General features: G+C 44.9%; 1 long non-coding RNA gene and 1 pseudogene across 1 annotated transcript; one reads left to right on the top strand and one right to left on the bottom strand.

The window, feature by feature from the left end:
* Positions 1 to 1,028: 1,028 nt before the first annotated feature.
* LOC112075973 (probable ATP-dependent RNA helicase DDX17) lies at positions 1,029 to 10,556 on the bottom strand (annotated as a pseudogene).
* On the top strand, positions 2,885 to 5,540 carry LOC139025888 (uncharacterized). Its single transcript, XR_011477557.1, has 3 exons — positions 2,885 to 2,934; positions 2,990 to 3,075; positions 3,188 to 5,540. It is a non-coding gene; the product is annotated as an uncharacterized lncRNA (long non-coding RNA).
* Positions 10,557 to 10,564: the final 8 nt, after the last annotated feature.

The raw sequence follows: 10,564 nt of genomic DNA, 5'->3' as shown, positions 1-10,564 counted from the left end.
TATTGTTTTGATTTGATCTAAACAGCAATTTGTTGCTGTTCCATTTTCCCCCGTTTAAGTGATTTCATTCACTACACGATGCATGCACTTCCTGTTTGTTTGGTTTTGCACATGAATATGATTCCCTCATTTGCTGTCCTCTGTCCACCTTCAGCTGTTGACGTTGACCCAAAGGGAGAGGCGTTAGTTGAGTACTGATTGTTCAGTGCTGACACCGTTTAAATCTGCCGTATGTGCCTAAAGCTGAGAGTTTGTTCTTTATGTATCTTGGTATTTAATTTTTTTTTTACCTTCCATGTACATATGAATGCTTTATTGTTTGTCAAATTTTTTCCCGTTTCGGAGTCGGATACTGATTTTCTTGTTATGACATCTTGTTATGCTTCCTTTGGTGCGAGATGTGAAATTGTCATTGATGATGCGTCCGTTCAATCTCGGCGACCAATCATATCCGCAAGGGACAGTGAGGCGGAAGCTTTTGCTCCAGTCAAGTAGTACCACACCCGATTCAATCAATAAAATTATTATTGAAGACTAAGATTAGTTGGTCAGTGTATCATGTAGTGCTGGGCTAGAAGTAAAGCCAGCAGCCCCACCTGTCCATTGCAGATACAGTCATCCCACCCTGGTCCAACCATGCAGCAGCTGCATATCTCACGTCATTCTGCAGCTCCCCTCCACATTACACCTCCTGCCTTTATTACCTAGCCTGCGTCCCAGATCTGTTGGTCGGTCTTGCAAACTCAAAAGACTAGGAGCTGGTAAAACAGATCTGGGACTCAGGCTACCTATTTCTTGCTCTGACTTTGTAAAATAAGAATGGTTCTGCAATTATGTACATTTGCCAAAAAAAGTATAATTACAAAGAGCAAATAAATATTGAGGGGGAATGGTGAGAATGTAGTGCAAATATGTATTTAAGGAAATAAAGTTATCTTTTTCTTGGGGGTTTAAATGATTTTGTCTATTGTGGTTGTCAATGAATGTGCACTCATGCTACCTATCCTTACTCCATACAATTACAAGGATTTTGGTTTCAGAACTTTATTGAAATCCTGTGAAATAAAGCAAAGTAGAAAATAAACATACATATGAATTACCTCTTACCAATAAATGTTGATTAAACATTCACAAAGCAACACTCAATGCGCAGGATTATGACAAGTGTCTGATTTTCATTCCCAAATTGTCCTGTATATTTCTAATATGATTCTGAAGAAAATGCATACCATAGAGCTTATGTAGTTTATAAACAGTTTCTATAAAAAGCTGACTGCAGTATCAAATGAATATACATATTAAGAATAGGATAATAGAGAATGACATAATGCAACATTCACTTCCCCAAAAGAGAAGTAGAAAGCATAGCTGACTGACAAAATCACTGGAGTTCTACATGGCAACAAAAACATATCACATTTTAGCATTTGTTACTCACTAAAGGACTAGAACCTCACCATTTAGAGTAAATCGCAAATGCAAATATCAACCCCTGTCGTGCCAATTAATACCAAAGAGTCACAGCTTCAGATTCACAGAATACCATATTCTGGCAATGCACGGACTACTCTTGAACACATGAAAAGCGAGAAGTGTATCATGCATGAGTACTATATATTTTCAGATGTAGTTAAAATCATCGCGAAACATTTACAGTACAAAAATATGTAGCTATATGTTAGCCCTTACCTCCTCAAATCTCTTGACTTTTGCCTTCTTACCRTGGTAGGTAAGGGCAGGACGGCAACTAAACACCCTTTCAGAGTAACGTTACAGTTACACACTGATAAACACTAGGGTTTGAAGAACCATGGTGATTTGGATTCCAAGCACCATGACTGTATAGTAATTCTACTTCCTGGGTGGGGGTGTAGGAGGCGGGGGGGGAGCAAAGGGGTACGGAGGCTGCCCTATGAAGCCCATGAGAGGGGGCTGTGGCGGGGCCATCAGCTGGGCCATGAGGGGCTTGGGCCCTGCTGGAGGTGGAGGAGCTGGACCGAACACACCCTGGGGCTGACTGGACTGATTCTGCCCCCCACCACTACTACCCCTAGGGGCCCCATTAGCTGCCCCCCCAGCCCTGGAGCTGTACTGGGTACCATAGCTCTGGTACTGATCRGCCCCCCYTGAGCCGTAACTCCCCCGGCTGACCCTGCTTCGGTCCCTGTAGGAGGAAGAGGATGAGGACCTAGTGTCTCCGTCCCGACCCCCGCCACTGTGCCCGTCCCGGCTAAAGCTGCTGCCGCGGCTATCTGGCTTGTTGCCCCCGCTGACGGAGCGCAGGCGACTCTCACACACGTCCTGGAACATCATGTTGGGGTTGTTGGCGCTGGAGCCGCCGCCCACGGTAACGCATCCTGCCACCTGGAGAAGAACATCACATAGGAGGATTAGAATGTCATAACATAAGCTGAAATATTTAGTTTAAGAATGTCAAACATCATGGTTACACAGAACGTGTAGTTTATGTTTGGATTTGAGATGGTAAAGGTAATAGAAAATAATTAAAAAACTAGGGTCTAGAAATCACATCCATTCCTCAATTGAGTCAGCATAGTATGGTTCGGGTTGACCCTTAGTGTGAATCAAGCCAGTCTCACCCCTCCTCCCCCATGTCCAGAGTTAACCAGCTGCAGCAGTTTAGGATTGATGGCCTGCCGGGCCTCCTCCAGGACTCGGACCAGGTCCCTGGCCTGGCGCAGGTTACCCGGGGTGAAGAAGTGTAGGCCGTGCCCTTGTTGGTGCTGCGGGCTGTACGGCCGATCCTGTGCACGTAGTCCTCAGACGAGTTGGGGTAGTCGGTAGTTGATGACAAAATTGATATCCTCCACGTCTTGGGGGAAAGTGGTTTTGAGAGGTGGGAGAGGAAGGTGATGGGTGAGGAGAGAGAGAGATGAGAGAGGAGGGAGAGGAGGGTTAGGAGGAAGAGAGGAGGTTTGGAGTGAGATGAAAGCAGGAGGGAGAGGAGGGTTTGAGGAAGAAGAGGAAGGTTGGAGGTGGAGATGAGAGCAGGGGAGGAGGGTTTGGAGGAAGAGAGGAGGGTTTGAGGGTGAGATGAGAACGGAGGGAGAGGAGGTTAGGAGGAAGAGGAGGTTAGGGAGGTGGATGAGAGCAGGGAGGAGGAGGAGGTTAGGAGGGTGAGATGAGAGCAGAGAGGAGGGTTTGGAGGGAGAAATTAGGGAGAGAGGGTTTGGAGGGAGAGGAGGGTTAGGAGGGTGAGGTTTGGGGTTGAGAGATTTTTGTACAGTGGAGAAAGAAGACAGATGGTATTCAAACAACACCAAAGCTATGGGAGAAAAGTGGATGATTATTTAGAAATCCATTCTAATTAATATGTATTAAATATTGATTACCACTTACCTGTCCAAATATAACATAAGAATAACTATACATTTATCCAAATTGAAGTAGAATAAAAGTTTTAATTCTTGAAGTAAAACCTATGAAAGTTATTCAGTTTCGGGTCAAATATCTTGACTGGAGAGCCTAGAGGTTTAGTGGTAAACCCCACAGAATGTGACAAGAGAGAACCACTCAGCATTAGGAGGGATTCAGTAGAGTTGATGATGTGACATTCTCTGTCTGGACCTTCACCAATGCACAGTTTACGCAATCTTACATAATAGTATAACCATTCAGAACATTTAGTTCTACCATGGTAACATGTTCTCTGCTGAGAAATGGTATGAGAAGAATATGGGGAAATGAGTGACAGTACACTGTCAACACGATCAGACCAGAAGAGTAAAAAGTATTTCCAATGTTTCTTTAAATTCGGATGTTGAAATGACAGTAGGACAAAAAATCTGTTTCTCATTACAGAAGCTCTGACAACACTGCTGGTTGGTCCGAAAACAAAACATCTCCTTGGACCTTTCCCTGTTTTCCATAGTAACAGAGGGAGGCCATTTTACTACTCACAGAACCTGCCAAACCTTAATATGTTCCACCAGAGAAAGTGTAAATGTTGGAGGATAGAGTTCAACACAATTCCTTTAACAAATACCTTTCTGTGCCTGACTTCAATATGGATCGATGAAACTACCTGAATGAGTTGATGCACGGCGGAGGTCGTGGAAGGTGTAGTAGGAAAGGGGTGTGAGGTACTTACCCCTTTAGAGGTTGTTACAAGGGTAGTCAGTCACCCCCTGTCCTGTCCTGATCAGCCCTGTGTTGCTTGGAGGCCGTGGGGGGGGAGAGAGGGGGCTCAAACTAGCCCCCCGTTTCCCCCTCACCCTTCGCATACACAGCAACGTCGACAGGAGCAGAACGCTAACCCCCCCCCAATGGCCGGTTCTGATGCTCTCTCGCCGAGTTGCAGGACCTCCGCAAATCGATCAGGACTCGATCCAGCCGAGCTCCTAACTCTCCCCGTCTGTCTGCCTTTTGGACGGACGGACGGAGGAGACAGACAGGCACCTCAGGTTGATCCCAAGGAAGCTCGCTGGATCACATACCCTCAGTCTATGATGGGGGTCGTGGGGGGTGTTTAGGAACCAGATAATCATATACCCTCAGTTTATTGTGGGGGTCTATTTGGGGTGTTTAGAACCAGAGAAGTGGGAGAATGGGGGGGTGTATCCTTCTGATAACTAGACAAGCCACTAGCTAGCTGCTAACGTGACTGAGGCAGCCCCAGTACTGTCTGACACCAGCATTGTGCTGAGCTGCCTTGTGCTGCACAACCCTGAGGGGGAGAAAAGAACAAAGACACAGTCATAGGTAGCTTGGCAAACCCAACATGTCTACTTCCCCTTCTCAGGTTCCAGGTTTAACCTATTTAGGTAGGGTGGAATAGGGCACTTCTGTACAAGTTTCAGGGTGGACATGGGAGAAACTGACTGTCGATTCACGTATAGATACCCCTAAGCACACCCTACCTAGAAAATACCTGTAGAGAAAAATACAGATAACTACAGTACTATGAATGATGGAAACGTATCTCGAGAATAATCAAACATATAATACTGAATAATGGGATGTTTTCCTTCATGTTTTGGGTTACATCATAAAGGAGACGTGAGAGGAGGGTATTGGCGAGCATGGGGACATCTGCCCCCCCATCACACCCCATTTAGGCAGCGTGCCAGAGTGCTCCGGTCGAAGGACGTTCTGGACTTCAGTAACAAGAAACAGACTGTAAAACATTGCGGAGCTGAAGGCCTGGGGAGCTGAAGGCCTGGGGAGCTGAAGGCCTGGGGAGCTGAAGGCCTGGGGATTGTGAGGGCTACTGGTGCTTTTCTTTCCTTTAGAATGTAATTGACAGAGGTCATCTGTAGAAAGAGTGCTGACCAATTTTCGTTGTTGTTTACAGGTTCAATAACACCGCTATTACATGTTGCAGACAAATGTATGATTTTGTCGTTGTAAATCTTAAACCTGGAAAACGGGATGGGAAATAGGCAACAACAAAAATCACATTATTTAATTGTGTTGTTTTTCTCTGAAACTGTTTTGTTTGTGTGTGTTGGAGAGTGTGTATACGTTTTGAATCTGTATGTTGCTCTGTAGGAGTGTAAGTTGTAACACGTGAGTGTGTGTATTCAATGTTGAGAAGACATACCCAGACCACGAGACGCCACATCAGTGGCGATGAGGATAGGAGCTTTGCCGCTACGGAATTCTGAAAGTTCAGACAAAATCAAAGATGTTAGGTAGAAGACTGAAAAAGGAAACAAAAAAATGAAGAAAACCCATACTGAAACACATTTCACCAAAGCTAGACTAAAGCATGGCCGTTGAAATGTGACCTACTGTCAGAACCCAGTCTCTCTCTGGCTGGCTCTTGTCCCATGGATACACATGGCTGGCCACCTAGAAAACACACCACAACAATGTTGCATGGGACAGACAGCTGAGACAGCAGAACAGGACGTGGTAAGAAAGGCAGTTGTACGAACAGAGAAACAATTTCTCTACACTCTTATCTGACTAAGAAGCCCAACACACTCCATATGAAACCACAACTGGCTCTGTTTTGCATAGTCAGGATCGTGGCTTTGAAAAAGGACTTAAAACCCATTTTGGCAGTCCGTCGTTCCCTCAGTCTCTCTCTGTCTCACCCATCTCTTCTCATCCTGCGGGTGAGCTCGTCACAGCGCTTCTTTGTCTCCACAAAGATGATGGTCTTGTTCTCCTTCTCAGCCATGATCTCTTCCATCAGCTGGAGCAGCCTGACACAACAAAAAGACAGAGGAAAGATATTAGGAAAACATCCCTCAATCACAATCCCAAGACTAATATCTCTCACGTTACAAAAAGATAGCATCCTGCACTCTTTCTGTCTTCATAACCAAGAATACTGAATACTTTTAACTACATTGGTTTATTCCCTTCCAGATCAGCGATGATTAAGGAAAGGAGACATGAACAGAATGCAAAACTAGAGATTGATCTTGTCCATTGGCGGATGCCTCACTAACTTGTTGTCTCTCGTTCTCCATGCAGAGCTCTACTATCTGCAGGATGTTGTGGTTGGCGCTGAGCTCCAGAGCGCCTACGTTGATCTGGACATAATCCCGCAGGAAGTCCTCTGCCAGCCGACGACGTCCTTGGGCCAGGTGGCACTCCACATCAGAGGCTGCGTCCGGCTGGGCACAGGGAGAGAACGTAATAGAGATACTCCTCCTCAGAGGACAATACACTATTACTCTATTCTATAACATGAGTATTTAGTTATTTGTGATGGATTGATATTATATCAACTGTCATTAAGATAGACAGGACGGACGGACAGACGGACAGACAGAGATGATCTACCACCCTCTGAGGTATCCATCTACCTACCCAACAATCCATGAATGGCTATGTATTACACAGTCATAATAATTGCTTAATCCAGGAGATGTGTGTGCGGTTTGCTAAGTATAGCATGTGCCTGGCTTACCCGGATCTGGTCCACGATCTCGTATCTGTGGTTCGAAGCCCATGTCCAGCATGCGGTCAGCCTCGTCCAGCACCAGGTAGGTGCAGCGCCGCAGGTTGGTCTTCCCTGCCTCCAGGAAGTCTATGAGACGCCCGCGGGTGGCGATGCAGATCTCTGTACCTATATGACATAGGATGCAAGTGTCACAGTTTCAAAAGACGCAAATGCATCAGAAGAGACCAATTGCGAGATTACTTCCAATACTTGTAACTTTTTCAATCTTAATACTAGTAACTGAAGGGAAGTGCAGAAAATTAATAAGCTGGGGCCAGGGAACCAATAGGTTTTAGTCATCAGAGGTGGAGAGGTCTTGTCTGTAGTAGGCACAACAATATAAGTAAGTAAGTAACTCGTAACAGCATTTATTCAACCTGCAGCTCCTCACCTCTCTCCAGGTCACGTATCTGCGGTCCCTTGGGTGCTCCTCCATAGACACAGTACTCTTGATGCGGGAGGTCTTTCCAAAATCATGAGCCACCGCTGCACCTGCTGGGCCAACTCTCTGGTCGGGGCCAGACCAGGCACTGAGGGAGAGAGTATCATTACATACACTACCGTTTAAAGTTTGGGTCACCGAGAAATGTCCTTGTTTTTGAAAGAAAACCATTAAAATAACATCAAATTGATCAGAAATACAGTGTAGACATCATATCAATAAAATCTTGTTCTCTTTAAATACATTTGCATGCAGTCAACTGCATCATACACAGGCAAGAAATAAAGTTATATGTTTCTTTAACAAGCCAGAATCCAGCTGGACATGCATAGAGAAGTATTTACAATCAAGAAAGGTGTCATAATGTTGTAAATGACTATCGTAGCAGGAAACAACAGATTTTTTATGGAAATCTACATAGGCGTACAGAGGCCCATTATCAGCAACCATCACTCCTGTGTTCCAATGGCACGTTGTGTTAGCTAATCCAAGTTATAATTTTAAAAGGCTAATTAATCATTAGAAAACCCTTTTGCAATTATGTTAGCACAGCTGAAAACTGTTGGCTGATAAAGAAGCAATAAAACTGGCCTTCTTTAGACTAGTTGAGTATCTTGGAGCACCAGCATTTGTGGGTTTGATTACAGCCTCAAAATGGCCAGAAAACAAGACCTTTCTTCTGAAACTCGTCAGTCTATTCTTGTTCGGAGAAAAGAAAGGCTATTGCATGCGAGAAATTGCCAAGAAACTGAAGATCACGTACACGCTGTGTACTACTCCGTTCACAGAACACTGCAGATGTCTCTAACCAGAATAGAAAGAGGAGTGGGAGGCCCGGTGTACAACTGAGCAAGAGTACAAGTACATTAGAGTGTCTAGTTGAGAAAACAGACGCCTTCACAGTCTCAACTGGCAGATTCATTAAATATACCCGCAAAACACCAGTCTCAACGTCAACAGTGAAGAGGCGACTCCAGGATGCTGGCCTTCTAGGCAGAGTTCTCTGTCCAGAGTCTTGTTTCTTTTCCCCCCATCTTAATCTTTTATTTTTATTGGCCAGTCTGAAATACGTCTTTTTCTTTGCAACTCTGCCTAGAAGGCCAGCATCCCGGAGTCGCCTCTTCARTGTGTTTTGCGGTTACTACTTCATGAACGGTAGTGTATAACCTTTAATAACACATGATATATAGCTACAGCATACCATAGGTAGGTCTAAGCACAACAGAGTTAAGTACACTATAGAAAAGGGTCAAAACATTCTAGTCTCACAGACCTGAAATATATGAATAAGCAACAGTGTGCAGTTTCCAGTTGTGTACTCACAATAGGTCCGTCTCCCCTCTCTAGATAGGGCTGATGGTTGATGTGCACAATGGCAGGAAGCAGATACTGCAAGAAAAGGTGCCAAATAGTACAATGAGGTCATGAGGTATATGTCCCAGTCTGACAGTCCAGGGACGTTTGTCCTCATGTGTCAYTATGTCTTTGTGTGTTGCAGCTGTCAATGTTCCTCTGGGAGTTTATGTGTTTTTATACTGCAGCTGTTGGTGTGTGTGTGACAGAAAGAAAGACAGAGAGACAGAGATGTTGCAGCTGTCGGTACTGTGCGTGTTGTTGGATTATCATGGCGTCCTTACTGCCAGGGTCTTGCCGGAGCCAGTCTGAGCGATGCCCACCATGTCCCTGCCACTCAGGGCCAGAGGGAACCCCTGTGACTGGATGGATGTGGGCTCCTTGAAGTTCTGACTCAGTAGCACATCCATTACATACTCTGTCAGCAAAGATAAACAATTAAAGGAATAGTTAGCTAAAAATGTTGGGCTTTTGAAATTCAACGGAGGGCCGCACAGATTTCTTTTTGACCGATTTGTCAAAATCAATTTGCATGCCATTGTAATTTCAACATACTATGTATTTAGTTTGACGTTCAAGAGTGGCATGGAGTGTTTTTTGTGTGGTTTTTTTACCCAATAATGTGGCCCATGAGCCCCCCTCCCCTTCCCAATAGCCTATGGGGTTAGTGTTTTGTAAGCTTGGGCTGTTCCATGAACTCTTTAAAATGGGTTCAACTTCCTATTCTCATCTCTTTACCGTCATGACAGCTGACAGGTGAAGGGACAGGCTATAATATAGGTTCAACAAGTGTCAACTGGTAACTACTGTTGTCTACTTACGGGGAAACTGTGCTTGGTGGAAGCTGGTGATGGCCCTGGGGCAGCCAGTACTGCTGACTGTGATCTCCTTCCTCCTGCGGAACTCATCTATGTCATACTGCAYACACAGACAACAGAGAATCAACAGGCTCAATACACACAATAGCATCCTTCTAAGAACATGTTTATATATTGTGTTTGTGTGTGTACCTGAGTCATGCGCTGGAGCTCTGGGTGCTCATTGTAGAAGTTCTTCTCAAACTTGGGCAGCTCATCCAGATCCCACTTCTTCTTGCGAAGGCGTTCTCCAGGGTTCCCAAACTTCTTCATAGGGGGAGGGCCGCCCCAGCTACTGGACCCAAACCGAGGCCTATAGAACATGCAACGAGAGGAGTGATGAAAAAGGGGATGAACGATCCATGATTAGTAACACTGCAACCTAGACACTAAATAGGTTCCTGGCCCTTTTAATCTATTTGCAGTTAGTGCAATTTTCCCTGGGTGGGGTGGGGTGGGGCGGGGCACCGCCTATAACTCTGTTGCAAGCAAGTAGAGTTATTTATCATACACGAACAGGGCGCGTGCAACATGTCTGAGTGCACGTAGAGATTCAGCAAGATAGTTGTGTTTCAACGAACATCAAACAGCATTCCAATATATCCCCGTATCATATAAAAAGACTAACCATTTTGACAGATATTCCTACGTGGCTATAACTATATTTCACATGCTGCAGAAAATATCTGCTTACCCTCTGTCTCTGCACGGTCTCTAGCTCGGTCTCCATACGACGAACTCCCCCTCATGTTGTCAATAAATTCTTGCTTGTAGAAATATTTAAGAGTTGCACGGTGTTGTGCAGTCTCGATCCTACAATTCCGTTAAAATAGCTTATGTTATAAGGAAAGTACAATAAAGTCGAACACTTACTTACAAACACAACTTAAAATGTAAGACGAGCCCTGAAGTTATTGAACAAGCCAAAACAGAATTTTGTTTTGCAGTTGCTGCTGCTTCACGTCACGTCAACTCCCCCAGTCACTCCCTCCC

The sequence above is a fragment of the Salvelinus sp. IW2-2015 genome, unplaced genomic scaffold (assembly GCF_002910315.2).
Source record: "Salvelinus sp. IW2-2015 unplaced genomic scaffold, ASM291031v2 Un_scaffold3495, whole genome shotgun sequence".
In the NCBI taxonomy this organism is placed as follows: Eukaryota; Metazoa; Chordata; class Actinopteri; order Salmoniformes; family Salmonidae; genus Salvelinus; species Salvelinus sp. IW2-2015.
Note: the sequence above shows the minus strand (reverse complement) of the source record. Positions and strands in the feature narration are given on the sequence as shown.